The following is a 16,842-nucleotide window of genomic DNA, read 5'->3' on the forward strand; positions in this document are numbered from 1 at the left end:
TGGGTCTCCCTGAAGCAGGAAATCTTGCTTGCAGCCCAGACTAGAATCTCACCCTCTGTCTCTGGAAACCAAGCCGACACATCAAACATACCACAAACACTTTAGCAAGAATCAAAAAGGACAAGACAGTTGAACATCAGCACAGCTGGATCAATAATGATAGCCATAAATATGCCCTTATCCTACGGAGTCTCTCAAACCCACCGCTTCAGGTTATTCGGTACTGAGGGCTGGCCTGTAGCCATCACTACTACTTCACCCTGCTCGACAATTTACTTTTGACACATGACCTTTAGCCTCGAGTTAGCTCAAGAGCAAGAAGGTCATGGGAACACTGCCAGCTCCCAGTTCCCCTTCAGATCACACAGGGCCCTGACCAGGAACATCACAAAATCCTGGAATTTCCTTGCAAAAAGCAATCCACCAGGACAACCACAACTAAACAGATCCTCCAACAGCTCCTCTGGGGAACTGGGGAGGGGTTAGAATGCTTCCTGAAGCAGCCCTAGATTGGAAAGAAATAAATCTATATGACCTTGTTTTGTCACAGTTCAATACAAAGCAAGAGCTTCATATACCTATAGTCAAGAAAGCCTGGGGACAACACTGAATCACATCAAAAGATGAAAGCCAAGCCATCTAGGCTCTCTTGTCTTTTCCTTTTGTAAATTTAAGAGGCAAGGTACTTTGAACCTCAGATTTTTTTTGTGAATGGGGGAAGACAGTCATTCAGTGGTCTCCCTCTATACCTGCTGCTTTTTGTCCTACGAGACAAAGGTCTCCAGAGAGACGCTAGGGAAAGCAAAGTCCCACCTCTCAGACAAAAGGAGGTCACATCACTGATGATCTCCAGCAAGACATCAAAACGCAACATTATTTCTCCATTAGCTGCCTCTGTGCCATTATTTTCCCAACTTGCCAGCAAGAAAAAGCCTGAAAACAGCATCTGCATAACCCCAAGAGGAGGAAACCAGATCTCTGGCTTTCAAAAGCGGCAAAGCCTCAGAAGGTTAACCGCCCCTCGGGACTTGGTCTCTTTTGTAAACTGATCTTTGATTTTTCATCAGTGGGAAATGGAGACAACGGGAAGAAATTCATTCCCCAAAACAAGCCGCATCAGATCACTGACTCATTGAAGTTATAAGATAAGATATCTTTATTAGTCACATGTACATCGAAACACAGTGAAATGCACCTTTTGCATAGTGTTCTGGGGGCAGCCCGTAAGTGTCGCCACGCTTCCGGTGCCAAAATAGCATGCCCACAACTTCCTAACCTGTACATCTTTGGAATGTGGGAGGAAACCAGAGCACCTGGAGGAAACCCACGCAGACACTGGGAGGACGTACAAACTCCTTACAGATAGTGGCTGGAACTGAACCCGGGTCGCTGGCACTGTAAAGCATTAAGCTAACCGCTGCACTACCGTGCCTGCCCTGAAATTAAATATCAGACATGGCTTAAAATGATCCACCCTAGCCCAATTTTTACCCCAATGCCCATCAGTGCATTTCACCACATCCAATTATCTTCCCCCGTGGCGATTTGCTTTTGGGGCATTTTCAATGAGACTGATGGCTACCACACATGGCATCCCCTGATCTTCTCTTCAATGATCTTTTGTCTATAGCTCAGTCATGGTACATCAAAGAATTATGGCTTCAATCTCCACTCCAGTGACAATGCTGGAATCAGGTGCAATATGAGGGCATGCAGCACCTGAGTGGGCATACAAGATCCTGAAAAGTGTTCTTGCCAATCCCCTGGCCGATATCTATCTCTCAACTAACAGATGATCTATTTATTTACTTCATTGCTTTGTCAAGGAGCTTTCTACACACAAGGTGGGCTTCAGTGACTGCATTTCCAGAACTCTGGGACATGCAAAGATCAAGAGAGGTGCTATAGAAATTAAACATTCTTTCTTTTATCTCATTCACATAAATCATTTAGATGCAAACCTAGATAACAAGCTGTTGGATTCCTAAGAATACCAGCTGCAAGGCAAATCCTGCCATCGGCTGATTCTTATGCATGCACACTCTGGAGTATGCAATCAGAAGCAGGGAAATCTTCCACAAGTTCCTTCATTTTGCCGAGTGCAATTAACACCACAACTGCTACCATCCACAAGGAAAACCAAGCCATCCCAAGGGATTAAACTCAGATTCTTCTGACGCACCCCAGGTGGCGTGGTCATTGACCAGAAAGCCATTGTTGGAGACATTTTTTAAAATGATTAAATATTTAAATCCCAGCTTACAGAGCCCAACAAATTTCCCATCCTTTAAGATTTCACAAACCCAGTACTTTTCCCATTGTGAACACGCCTGCACTGGCACAAATGGGAGAAATCTAACGAGATTTATTTTCCTTTTTCAAAAGGTTGAGGGCATCTGAAAGGGCAACTTCACTCCGATTAGAATTGCAGATAAAACCTGAAGGGTCACTTGGCTTTCTGGGTCGAGCTTTTGTTGGGGTCGAATTCATCTGCAGCTGCTTTTGTTCGAGGCTGAATACAGCCCGGCCACATTTCAGAGAGGTCGGGAGGGGGTCGGAGGGGGTGGTCACAACTTCAAGCTGCTTGGAACAGTGCACACGGCAAATGAAGGTTTCACAAACCAACCAAAAACCCTGTCTTCAACTATTCATTCTCATTCATAACACAGAACACAAGTAGATTGCGCCTTACACAACTTCAGGATGTGCTGAAGCACTCTACAGTCCTCTGAAAGCAGTCATTGATGTAACATAGGAAGACTGCACATAATGATAATGCCATAGTCAGCATGAGTCAAGATGATTGGGCAATCCCCCTGTCAATCAAGCTTGCGACCATGATGTTATAAGTGAAGGCAATTGATTTTATTATAAGAAAATGTGGTCGCCAACTTGTGTATATCAAGTTCCCACAAACAGCATTGAGCTAGTTTTGGTGATATTGATGTAATAATGTCGGCCAGCACAATGGGGAGGACCAACCTATTCTTCTTTGACTAATTGCACAGGGTCTTAGGTGTCCTCCCAAGGGGAAAATACAGGCAACATCTTATCAAAAGACGGTTCTCCAGACTGTGCAGCACTCTTCCAGTACAACCTGGCTTACATGCTCAAGTTTCTGTTGTGCAACTTGAACTCATAACCTTTGACTCAAGAGCAGGCACGCTTACTCACAAGTCAGCCTACCAAAAACAGTGAAAAACTGGAGGAAATACATTAGCTTCTTGACAACCCATCTCATTTTATCCTTCATATCCCTTCTCTTCCTCCCCCCACCCCCCCAACAACTCCCCAGACAAGTAAATTGTCTTGAATGGTTTCTGCATTTAAAAAAAAGCACTATATAAATACAAGCTGATCTAAAATTAAAGAGAACTTAATCAACCCATTAGAATTTATCATATTGGATCTAAGAGATTGCCAAACTAAAGCATTAGACGCATCTGATTAATGCCCTTAGCAGAAAAAGTGACCCCCGATAGTTAGCTCTTTACAACAAAACAACTTAAATTCCTAGAATCTCATATCATTAATCAGAAAATGGAATGTTACCTGTATGAATTAAGTCAATTTAAATTGATGGAATAATGCCAAACTATCACAAAATATGTGTAATATGACAAGAACACAAGCAGTTGAAGCAGGAGTTCGTGGTTCATCCCTTTCCACTATTCTGCTGCTCAATATCAGCACTTTCTTGTACTAAATCTACATTCCTTGATTCCTATAATATCTATAAATCCTCATTATCATTTGGATTGAACCCAGAACTGGGCATGCAGTCACTTGCCATGGTGTTTAGAGAAAGATAGGACCTATCATTCTTGTAAAATCAAAGTGGAAATGAATGAATACAGAAAAGCAAATGCTCAGAATGACCTTGCCCCCTCCAGACTTTAGGCTTAGTAATTCACTGAGCATTTTGCTTTGCATTTCTTTTACAAGATGGCAAGGGGTCGTTTTCAACATACTGCTGTTTCAAATACTTTATGATTCAGCATCACTTTGTGCAAGAAATAACATCCTTTCTTAGGGCATGTTGGTTTAGAACATAGACCAGTACAGCACAGGAACAGGCCCTTCGGCCCAGCATGTTGTGCCAAACTAATTAAACTACTGACACCTAATTAAACTAATCCCGTCTGCCTCCACATGCTCCATTTTCCTTCATTCTCCGCATATTCAAATGCCTTTGTCTTGTAAGAGCCTCTTAAATGCCTGCATCGTATCTGCCTCCTCCACCACCCCTGGCAGCGCATTCCAGGCACCCACCACTGTAATAAAAAAAACTTGCACCTCCTCACCTTAAAAGCACTTCCTTTAATACAAGACATTATGAACCTGGGAAAGAAATACCGCTGTGTATCTCTGCCTCTCATAATTTTCTAAACTATCAGGATTAAATCCAAACTAACAGAATCAAAGTTGCTCTCTTTCTTTCTAGAATGTTCCGATGTACAGTAAGCATCAGTACAAGACTGGCTGTGGGAAAAGGAATTAATTCAGTGTTCACCGTTGCCTGTGGACTTCTAATGCAGCAAGAGAGCTTTCAGGGGAAGTGGTCCTTCACTGAAGTCAGCTACACTATTGCAGCAACTACACTGGTGGTGATTCAGACACTTTATTTCCTGTACTAGTGAACCATAATAAGTTGCACAAATTTCCCATTGAACACTGTTACCAGGTTGACAGACTAATACAGTTTTTTTTTTAAAACAATACTCCATTCATTGTCAACACTTTCACTCGGTGTGGTTGAGGCAGCAATGCAAGACCACAGATATATGCTCACATAAATGTAAAAGTTCTTGCAGCACTATTAACATGCTCGTCTCAATGTCGAGGCCAAATTTATCCTTCAACTAACGTCACTAGAATAGACTGCCCGTTCATCATCGCATTGCTGTTTAGAAGGGCAAGAGGCACAGATGCAACCAAAGGAGATTTCACCCATTCCCACCATCCAAGAGCCCAACAAGTCCTCCAGGTAAAGCAGCGATTCACTTGCACTTCTTCCAATCTAGTCTACTGCATTTGATGTTCGCAATGTGGCCTCCTCTACATTAGAGAGACCAAATGCAAATTGGGTGACCATTTTGCAGAGGACCTACACTCAGTCCACAAGGGTAACCCTGAACATCCATTTGCCTGCTGCTTCTAGTTCACCATCCTGCTCCCACCTCTCTGTCCGTGGCCTCCTGCTTTGTTACAAGGCCCAAGACAAGCTGGAGACAACACCTCATATCCATTTTGTCCCACTGCTGCCTGCAGGACAATATCAAATCCTCTAACTTTAGGCAACTCACTCTGTTTGTATCAGAACTGTCTAGTTCTGTCAGCTACAATTTTGGCTCAGTTTTATTAGTGTAGTCTGGGCATATCCCACAGCTTCACCATTTACAACACATTACACTTACAAAGAAGCATCATCTGATCATAACTGCTACATTAACTCATTTGGTCTCCGAGATATTAACTTTGCTGTATCCATTTCCCTACCTCCGTTCTCCTCTACCTGAGGTATCTCAATTTCTCTTTTCTAGTTTTCATGAAGGGTCGTCAACTTGAAATGTTAATTCTTTCTCTTTCTATAGATGCTGCTTGACTGGCTGAACGTTTTTGAAGCATTTCTTTTTGTATTTCTTATTTCCAATATCTGCAGTTTTTTTTGAAAAATTGCAATTGGACGCATTTTCAGTACAATGTTCATGTGATAATGATTGACTTCATAATTCAAAGATAGCTAAACATTCAAATCAGAAGACAATTTCACTCAAATTAATTATAAATGTACATTTAATTGGGGGAAGAGAGCAATTAAGTTACATGGGCACATTTGATTTAACAACATCAGTGAGGTTTATAATGGCAGTTAAAAAAAAGCACTGTCCAGAACTGCTCAACAATAGTGTTTGCAAAATGAAATAGTACTTAGTTGACCATAACATGCTTTTGCAAAAGGCGACATATAAATACTAATTTTTCTAACAAAGCAAGGGCCTACTCTAAAATGGTGACCTTTCACAATCCGAGATCAATGCTCAAAGCTATCAGATACTAAATGAGTGAACGTCTCCTCTCTCTATTATAGAGCATTACAATACAGCACAGGAACAGGTCCTTCGGCCCACAATGTCGTGCCAAACCATCTAAATGTAACTAAATTAATCCCCTCTGCCTACATAATATCCACATAATCCTCTGCACATTCATGGGCCTATCTAAAAGTCTCTTAAATGCCCCTGTCATATTTGTCTCCACCACCACCCCTGGCAGCACATTCCAGGCACCCACTCTCTTTGTAAAAAACTTGCCACGCACATCTTCTTTGAACATACCCCCTCTTGCTTTAAATGCAGGCCCTCTAATATTAGACATTTAACCCTGGAAAAACACAGCTGATTACTCTATCTATGCCTCTCATAATCTTATGAACTTCTATCAGGTCTCCTCTCAGCCTCCACCGCTCCAGAGAAAGCAACCCAAGTCTATCCAAACTCTCCTTATAGCACATGCTCTCTAATCCAGACAGCATCCTGGTAAACTTCTTCTGCAAGTTACTGCGGAATTAGAATCATAGTAGGGGAAAGAATGAATCATAATGACAACTGGCTCAACCAGGAACGTTCAGCTCAGGTTGGGCCTATACTACACAGTTATGTCATACTATCAGGGTACCTTACTGGAGTTGGGATCCTTTGAAGTTCTCAAGAAATACTAAACTAAAGCCCAGATGCCAGCACAAGATCCCAGAAACAATATAAAATTTTCCAGCTTTTGCTAAAGAGAAAGTGTTTGGTCACGTGTTACATTGAACTGAAATGATGTTGCAATATAAATTGCTTTAATTGCAAGGTGTTTTTATTCAGTTCACACTAGTTTTGGAATCATCTGCCCTTCCCCCACTTAGATACACTTCCCAACAACCAACTTGTAAATAATTGCAAAGACTCCTGTACAGCAAAGGCTGCACAGCTGGACTTAACCCCGGTGACCAGCACGCCATTTAAACAGAATGATTTCCCCTATTGTTCTGGGAAAGTGAAGCTGCCCAATGCCCACCAAGGCAAGGACAATGCCCCTTTAACTACAACCATTACAGGTCAATGGAAGAATTGAAAAGTATCACATTGAAAGGGCCTCGATGCTGCTTTCCCAGGACATCCTTTAAGCCTAGGTTAACCTTTAACCCCAGGGGTTATGCACCAACCTTTTGTGAAGGCTGCAGTTTCAGTAAGTCTTCTGAGATGGAGTGCTCCGTTTACCTTCATCTCCCACACAATGTGCTCCCGATTTTAAATATGCCACCTTTGTGTCTGAAGTAGCTCAGTGCTACCACTCACTGCGGAGTCAGAGATTCAAGGGTTCAAGTCCCATTCAAGGAACTCGAGCGCTAAACCTCCGCTCTCACTCCGGAGCCCAGTTGGACGAGATGTTAAACTGGGCCCCCTTTGATAAAAGAATGCAGAGCACTATTCAAAGAAGATTTATTGATGCTCATCTTTCAACCAACTCTCAAAGCATATCATCCAAGTCATTATCACCCTTCTGTTTGTGGGACCTGGCTACTGAATTTCCTGAATTACATCATCTCAAAAAGTATTGATTTGCCACAAGTCACATTTTACAGTAATGATCACCACTACATAAATGTTTCCTTTTATCTAAACAATTTATTTTATTTCAATAGCATACTCTCTCAACTGCAAGCAAGCATATCCCCCAACATCACCAGCTAGAATTTCTAAGCTCAGACTGAGACGTTCCTCAAAAGTTCCAAGTTCACCAGCTTTTAAGAGTGAGATCAGTAGATTTTTGGGGATGGGTAAAAGGTCACAGTGGAATAAGTAGGTGAATGGAGCCATGTTGCTATCATCCATTATCTCACGAGATGGTGGAGCAGCCTTAAGGGCAAGTTCCTGGCACTGCTACATCTAGTTATTATGGCACATACCAGACTACTGCCTTCTTAATGGCTGCAATGTTTTATTTGTTGTCGCCATTGTATAAATACTTCATTCAAAGACGGCAGTGCAGCCTTACAAATCACCACTGCGTGACTCAGAATCAGCTGTCCTTCCATAATCAAGAATGGTTGAGAAGATGAAAAGGAACTAGGTTCTTAAGATGCTAAATCACTCCCTTTCCGTTTCTCCACTCCACCCACAACTTACATGACCTGCGTGTCAAGAGTATAACCACCTACACAAAACTTCAATTCAGTTGGCTTAGAAAAACAACAACCACAGTGGCATTTGGAGCCAATACAGAAGCACGCCACAAGAGGCTCCACAAGGGTATAATCAGACAAGAAAAGTGCCGAGACAAAGACAGAAACAGGGATGACCAAATCCTTGGCCAGTGTGGGGCTTTAAGAAATAACTCACATTTAGAGAGAGCTTTTAACACAGTAAAACATCCCAAGGTTTTACTCATAGATCTTTGAAGAGTTTCATAGAGATATACAATATGGAAACAGCCCCTTCAGCCCACCAAACCATGCCGACTATCAACCACCTATTTACACTAATCCTAGTGTAGCGGTTAGCGTAACGCTATTACAGCGCCAGCAACCCAGCTTCAATTCCAGACGCTGTATGTAAGGAGTTTGTACTGTATGTACGGCACGGTAGCGTAGCGGTTAGCGCGACGCTATTACAGTGCCAGCGATCGGGGTTCGATTCCTGTCGCTGTCTGTAAGGATCTTGTAGGTTCTCCTGTGTTTGCGTGGGTTTCCTCCGGGTGCTCCGGTTTCCTCCCACATTCCAAAGACGTACGGGTAGGTTAATTTGGGTTTAAAATGGGCGACGCGGACTCGTTGGGCCGGAAGGGCCTATTACCACACTGTAAATAAAATTTTCAGAAAATTTTTTTTTAAATTCTCCCGTGTCTGCATGGGTTTCCTCTGGGTGCTCTGGTTTCCTCCCACATTCCAAGGACGTACACGTTAGGAGCTGTGGGCATGCTATATTGGCGCCAGAAGAATGACGACACTTGCGGGCTGCCCCCCAGCACATTCTCAGTAACGCAAAAAGACGTATTCCACTGTGTGTTTCAATGTACATGTGACTAATAAATATCTATCTACATTAATATCATTTTTTTAAAAATTCACCCCACATTCTCATCAACTGCCCCCAGATTCTACCACTCAACTACACACGAGGGGCAATTTACAGCGGCCAATTAACCCACTGTCAGATCTGGTTACTTTTGAATCCTCAGGTTCTTTCAATAGTCCAGGAATGAGTGGAAAACAACTTGGTGCTTCACAAAGTTTTATTGCATAAGTTTAAAACAAAGAAACAGTCACAAAGCACATGGCACTAGCTTTACTACTGGGAGATGAGCCAAGACAAAAGGAACTAAAAATGAGCTGGGGCGAAGCTAGGGCCGGGGGGGCGGGTTGGGGGAGAAGAGAGCAAGAGAGATAAGCAAGAGAGAAATGGAGGCAAGAGAGTGATTAACAAAAGTGACACCTTTTATACCCGAGATAAGCGGTACTCCTCAGATAACAATAGTCCAATTAGAAAACCTATTAGGTACATGTGGCAAGACCAACCAATGAGAAAACACATTCTCCTGATGGACGAACCAATACGCTAGGAAGTGGCCATTCCTTGTGCAGCCACTTGAGGTGTATTAAACACTAAACATGTTAAAAAAACTACTTAAAACAGTCGAATCCAATACCACCAACCAACGTGTCTTTGGGATGCGTGCTCACAACATCCAAACTCCACACAAACAGAACCCAAGGTCAGGATGAACCACCCAGGTTTCTAGAAGGTAGCGGGTCTGCAAAAAGTGACATCAACCCGAAGGAGTAAATACAAGGGCCAATAGTTAAAGGGGCTTGTATTAATTAGCTTCTCATTGGAGGAAGGTGAGTTTGAGGCAGGAAATTCTAAAGCTAATAGCCTGAACAGTCCAAGGTCTGGCCTCCAACGGTGAAAGCTGTGGTTGGATGGCAGGCTGGGATTGGAGCAGCATCGATCTCAGAGAGGTGTAGGGCAAGAGGAGGTTGAAGAGGGATTGTTGTGCATGGGGCTCCAGATGAAAACTTTTAAATTAGAAACATTGGCTGCCAACCCCTCAAACACAGATCAGAAAAGATGGGTCAGTAATCTACATTCCCTCACCCAGAGATGCGTGGTGCAATCTCCCTCAGAGCGGTCAAGGCTTCTCCCCACTCCGTTACGTTGTTCCTCACCACTCTAGGTTATATTCCTTAGCAAATGGACAGCCATACCCACTGGCCCCTTGTCCACCTGCACAGAGAGACTACAATGCCAACTTTGCAGAAGCAAGCAAGCTGCTTCAAACATCCCAGCCTCTGCGCCCCTGGACCAATGATGACTGCACCCCCTCATCCCACCCCAGTAGCCCACCTGTTATTCAGAAAGATGAAGTTAAAAAAAGATCCAACTGTATTGCCGAACACCGTTGAAGTAGACATCAGACGAAGGATTTCACCCAGCCAGTGCACCCAATGACACTCAAAACCTTTCCTTTCAGTGACCCTGGCAGACTTACAAAGGGAGAAAGAATATGAACTAAAGGTGCATTTTTGGGACACCTTTCACAATCTTTGGCCTTCCCAAGCACTTTACAGATAATGAAGCATTTTGAGTGTAGTTATTTGGGCTGCAGCAGGGAATACCAATGCCAATTTATGCACAGCAAGCTCCCACAAACAATAGTAAGTGAAAGTCAAATATACTCCAGATCTGAAGTAAAAACAGAACATGCTGAAAACATGCAACAGGTCAGTTAGCACCTGTGGAGAGTGAACAAACAGTTAACCTTTCAGGTCTGCGACCCTTCATCAGAATGTTTGATGGTCACAGACCCAAATCGTTGAGTTTCTCTTCCTGATCTGCTGAGTCTTTCCAGCAATTTCTGTTTCTTTCCCACAAGCAACACTCCGATAACAATCAGATAATGTGTCTTGTAGCGATATTGATTGGGAGATAATTTTTAAACAAGGACACCAGGAATAAATCCCTTCCTCTTAAACCTCAGGCAATTTACCATCAACCAAAAGGCATTGGTTTAAGGTCTCAACCAGGAGATAGCACAGAACTCCATCAACATGGAGGTGTCCACTCATACTTTTGAGAGTTGCACCCCAAGATTTGGACTCTAGTAGCGAAAGTACTACAGAATGGGCTATGGCACTCTTAGACAATCACTCGATGTGGAATCCACTACAGATTCCATTCCAAAGCGAATTGCTGTACAGATCCAGTGGCAATGCAAGCATTTAGCCTCCATCAACAAAGGACATCGTAATACAAAGCTGGGATTCCTGCAGTATTAAAGGGTAGAGGATGCAGGCTTCACTGGCACCGTCATGTCCCAAGCACTGTTCGTGGGCAAGCAGATCCAATACTGCCCCCCTGTACCCAATAATCTTGATCAAGCAAAGGAAAAGCTGAGCTCAGGGAGTGGAAGGATAGTACAATAAAGAGCAGAAACCAATGAAACACAGAAGTGTGTTGATGATCCTACAGAACAGCTTACAATGTTCGATCACACTCTGTACAAAAGATCACCAACTCCGTAACGAGGCCTTTGGTTACCATACTTTCAGAATCAGTCCAACGCCATGGAACAGTAACAGACATTTATACATCAAAGCACCCCAGGAATAAATTACAATTATAGCTCACCCCAAAATAAGCGGTCAGCCATCTAGGGCCGAGGTGGGGGAGGAATTTCAGGTCAAGCTGTAAATCTTTGGAATTGTCTGTCCCAGGTGGTGCGCGTGCTTGTCATTGAGTAGGTTCAAAATAAATATCAACAGATTTGTTCACTGAGGAAATCAAGCAATGTTGGGATTGAATTGGAAAATGGATGAGGTGGAAGGTTAGCCATGAGATCAAACAAGCAAAGAGGGCTCGAGAGGTTTTCGTAGCCTATCCCTGCCGGCATTTCTTCTGTGTGGAAAGCACTGAGATGGAAGTCAGCTCAGCATACATCAAGACTTTTCAAGCTATTCACACTGGGTGAAAATAATTGTATAAAAGTACAGTTCAAAAGGATGAGGGCAGACTTGGCAGTTTGCTTGTGGGACATTGTTATTCACAAACATAAAATGCAAAGGCGATCCATTAACCAGTTTGATTGTGTGGACTTGGAAAAGAACACCCACCTGGGAGATCTTCTCTATGAAGATCCACCTGAAAAGGTAGATGTGACCTCAATACCAGGCGCAAACATCAAGGAAAAGCCACTCGGTTTTCCCATGTGAACCAAGTAGAAGCTGACTGTACAACTTAAACAGTGTCAAAGTTCAAGCATCCTACAGCACAAAGGCTCCTACCAATTGTTAATATACATCGGCAAACTTTTCAGTGGCAGAATGCAGCATTGAAACTCTGCTTGCTTAGTGCCTGGACAGATAATATTGCAACTGGAGATATGGGAACTCTATTCCTTTTGTTCCAGATTCCAAAGGCACACAAGTTGATCAAACCCAACAACCCCAGAAATGCTGCCCCATTCAGGATTGAATGTGAATAACAGCAAGGAACATACAGCATTAGAGAACCAGCCAAACAGTCTAACTATTTATTATTGCCTGTTAACTGAGAAAAATATCTTAAAACAGTTGACAGGTGCATAGGTAAGCAACAAAACAAATGCACACTTAAAACTGGGGTAGCAGCCAGAATTAAATCCCAACACAGAAGAGGCACAGTTGGAAACCTTGCCATGTTAACAGAGACATCTAAAACCAGAGGACACCTTAAGGTGAGGAGCAGACGTTTACAGTGGATCTGAGGAAGAATTTTTTCCACCCAGAGGGGTATTGCAATCTGGAACTCACTGCCCAAGTGGGTGATGGAGGCAGGGACTGTCACAATATTTAAGATGTATCTGGGCAAACATTTGAAGGCAAAGAAGGCTACAGACCAAGTGCTGGTAAATGGGATGAGTATGGATGGGTACTTGGCATTCAGCATGGACATGGTAGACTGGAAGGCCCATCTTTGTAGTACTGGGAATTTATATTCAACTTAATAAATAAACATGGATTTGTTTTAAAGAAGTAATCTCAGTCACATAACAGTTGAAACTACTGAACTGTTATAAAAACTCATCTGGCTCAGGGAAGGAAATCAGCCATACTTCCCCAGTCTAGCCTATGTGTGGCTCCACTCAAAACAAATCAGGCTGATCCTTAACTGCCTCCTCAGTTCTGCGGCAATGAGGGATGGGCAATAAATGCTGGCATTGACAGTGATGTCCACATTCCGTGAACAAATAAAAGCTATGAAGCTATTAACACACTCCATCTTTCCTGACGTGTGTGTGTACTGGAATCGATAGAGTGGGTGAGGCTGTTTAAACGACGTGATAGGATAAATCAATAACAGCAGCACACCAATCGATTCCCACCCACGCTACACGTGAACTATCAACTGGGATGAATCAGATCATGTAACAGAGCAGTCCCACAGGACACCATAGTGCAGACAAGCATTGGTAGCTTGAACTGAATTCAACCCAGCAAGGTTGGGGGTGGTGGGGGCCGGGTGGGAGGAAAAGATTCACAGACAGAAGCAAGGTCTCCAAAGAATGGCACTAGTTAGCAAAAACCATTCCCTTCCTAGATCTGCCTCTTAAATCTAACCTGAAATAGAAGTCACCATAATTACTAGCAGATTTAGCCTGAGAATAGATCGAGAAATATTAAACAACAGGCCAGTTTTTTTGTAATAATGCAGGCAAAGTAAAATTTCCTACCCAACAATTCAGAAAGAGTTTCAGTGACTGTAAAACACTTTTGGGGTGATCTGGGACCACTAGAGGTTCCACATGAAGGCAAGTCTTTTTTCTAAATAAAAGTGATAAAGGCAAGACAGTCAAAGTCCCTCAACAAAACAATTTTGCCGCCCAATAGTATTTGACTAGTTTCATAGAACTTTGCCTTTATAAAGTTACCCATTTTAAAATCATCCTTCATATCACTATTGGCAGCCATGCTTTTGTCTGTCTTGACCCCAGGGTCCAAGATTTTCTCTACTACTTTTTCCTTTTTCACTTCCTCCCGAAGAGGAACCTCATCATCTAAAGTTTTATCCCTCCGACCATCTCCATCCTTGGATTGATGTCAATTTTTGTCTGAACTATACTCTTGTGAAGCACAACAGATGATTTTCCTATGTTGAAATGGCATCATATGCAAGTCCAAGTGGCTGTTCACAAATATAAAATGTTCCTGTGTGCAATACTGATTGATGGCTTAATTTGGTAAATGCCATAATTCGATGGGCATAACTGCCCCAGAAAAAGGTAGAGGCGCAGAATTAAAACATTCCTTATTTCTGCTCGTGGATCACCCACTTTGTTCTACACATGCTCATGCTGCCTCTTCAAAAAGGTTTAAATTCCACTCCCAACTCTCACATGGCAATGGCCGAAAAAGTTATCATTATTTCGCCCGAAAGCCGACCTCTAAATTGGAAAAATTCAGCAGCTAATCCCAGTGACAAAATTCTTCAACAAACAAAACAGTGCGACATTAAGAATGGCAGACTTCATTCAACAGATAAAACAAAGACATGCAGCTAGACAAAAGCCTCGATCACAGAACCTCTGGGGAAGGTACTAGAAAGTTAAATTGCTACAAGGTAAAAGTTGATAATCAATAAACTTTCCAAATAAAAATCTGAAATACACTCGTTGTTTTTATCTTTTCAAATGCTTGAGAAACCTTTCCTGCATTTGCATCTTAATTCAAGCATTGCCTGAGTAGTTGGAAGAAACACAAATATTACCTTCCAAAATGAAATCAATAATCATAAGAGTATCGAAAGCCAAGAGTTAATTTAACATTAACATTCAAAATTATGAAGAGTTTTGTTTCGAGTGTATCATTGAGAAACCATTTTCTAATGGCAGTAAGATCCAAACCGACAGATTTAAGATAACTTGCAAAAGATACAAGGCGTGAGGAAAAGTAGAAGTGCTTATTTTAAAGAAATGCAGTGAACTGTTACTGCTCTAGAGTGTGAAGAAAGCAGATTTAATAGTAACTTTCAGAAGGGAGCTGGAAATAGATCTGAAATGGAAACATTTAGAGCCCAGGAGAAGAATGGAGTTGGACTCATGGTCAGCCTCTTCAAGGAAGCAGCGACAATGAACTACAACTAAACCACCTCCCGTGCTCAGTGGCGACGAGATTTGCAGGGATCTTTCCTTAATTCCAGTTATCCAGATCTGCCACTTCCTGGATTTGGAAATCCCCACTCAAAAAAAACATGTGGGCTGTGAATGTTTTGATTCAAAAAGTTGCCGGGTTTAACCAACTGCCAAAGTCACACAGGAGGTCGGTCGCCCCTCTCTCAACCCTGCACATGCAGGAACCTTGCCAAAAGGAGCCGAGCGAATCGTGCAAATCTCCACCATTTTAAAGAGGATTACTAAACTCTGGGATGCCCATGTGTACAGAGCATTGCCTAAACAGGAAACATAGTGCATGTGGACGGGACAAACGAACAAGGCTGTTTCCCTGAATACGATGGTAATAAAGGGAGCCCTTTTAAGATGCTGAATTTGCAGTTTTTAGTTCCCCTACAATCCAGGCAGCCAAACAATTCTGATCACTAAACAAAAACACACGGGCATGTTTCCAGCAGCTTGCCACCGACTCGTTTTATACAGTCTTTCCCTCACGTTTGTTACGTGCTTGAGAAAGCCCACACTGTAGTCCAGAACATTTTGTTTGCATATCCAACGCATGCAGAGTTTTTTTCTAAAAAAAATCTTTTTAATGAAACCAAACGTTTAATTTTCCACTAACCTGACTGCAATTTACAATTTTTTTTTAATTTGGGGACTTAAGTGTTTAATTACAAAAAGTAAATAGTCCCCAAAATCATTTTCAATTGAACAAAAAAAAAGTTCTCGTTATTGGAGGGAACTGTTTCTTTCAAAATGTAACAAAATTTAAACTAGATACTTTATAAAAAAATAACACAAGCAACTCACCACAATCCCTTCAGCAATGATGCAAAACAAGTTGGAAATATTTCCAATATCAGTGCTAAAGGAGTCGGGGTCACAGACCCGCACTGACACAACAATCACACTCGGAAAGTTTCCTCAAAACATTTACTTACAACCTTCTTGTAGATTTCAGTCACTGACTGCAGGCCAGCTTGTCTATTTCTTTAATCCGGATCTCCTTCATTTGGACGGCACAAACCTTGCATTGCCTGCTTGAAACACCCTCCTCCCAGATACAAACACACGAAGAATAACGAGAGGGGAAAACTCCAACTTTTCATTCACTTTTTACCAAGCCTCCCACCACGTGTTTAGACAGGACAAAGAAGAGCATCGTTCCCACTTTAGGGCTCGTCTCCAAAGTGCGCGCTCGGGTTTCAGGCGTTTAAAGAGGCAGGGTATTTCAACCTCTGGTAAAGATGAAAATGTACTCCGTAACTGGACCGTAATTGCAAAAAAAAGGGCGCAAATATCTTTCTAAATAGGATAAAACCAATTTAATGAAATTAAAACAGAAAATACTGAAATCGCTAAGCAGATCGTGAAGCGTCTGTGGACAGAAAGAAACAGCTCCATCACTTTCCACAGATGCTGCCCGACCTGCTGAGTTTTTCCAGCATTTTTTGTTTTATTAACTAAATTAAAATGAGCATCAAATTACAACTTTGTTTCCTTTTCACTAAATGTACTCACTTTGATGTCTAAATTTACCTACATGCCCCCTTTCCGGGGATTTTGAGGGTCAAACACAACCATTGAGTTGAGGTAAGAAGCCTGAGTGAGCCCTCACTTCACTCATTATAAATCACACCTGGCCCAGAC

The 16,842-nt window shown here is 42.3% G+C and overlaps 1 long non-coding RNA gene across 2 annotated transcripts in view; it reads right to left on the reverse strand.

Annotated features, from left to right (window-relative positions):
- The window catches only part of LOC127571663 (uncharacterized), a 51,333-nt gene extending 35,041 nt beyond the window's left edge, over window positions 1-16,292 (reverse strand). For both annotated transcript variants that reach the window (XR_007956498.1, XR_007956499.1), the window contains exon 1: window positions 16,134-16,292. This is a non-coding gene — a long non-coding RNA (uncharacterized LOC127571663). The remainder of the gene's footprint in view (window positions 1-16,133) is intronic.
- Between the last annotated feature and the right edge of the window lie 550 nt (window positions 16,293-16,842).

This window comes from Pristis pectinata, chromosome 6, assembly GCF_009764475.1.
Source record: "Pristis pectinata isolate sPriPec2 chromosome 6, sPriPec2.1.pri, whole genome shotgun sequence".
Taxonomy (NCBI): Eukaryota; Metazoa; Chordata; class Chondrichthyes; order Rhinopristiformes; family Pristidae; genus Pristis; species Pristis pectinata.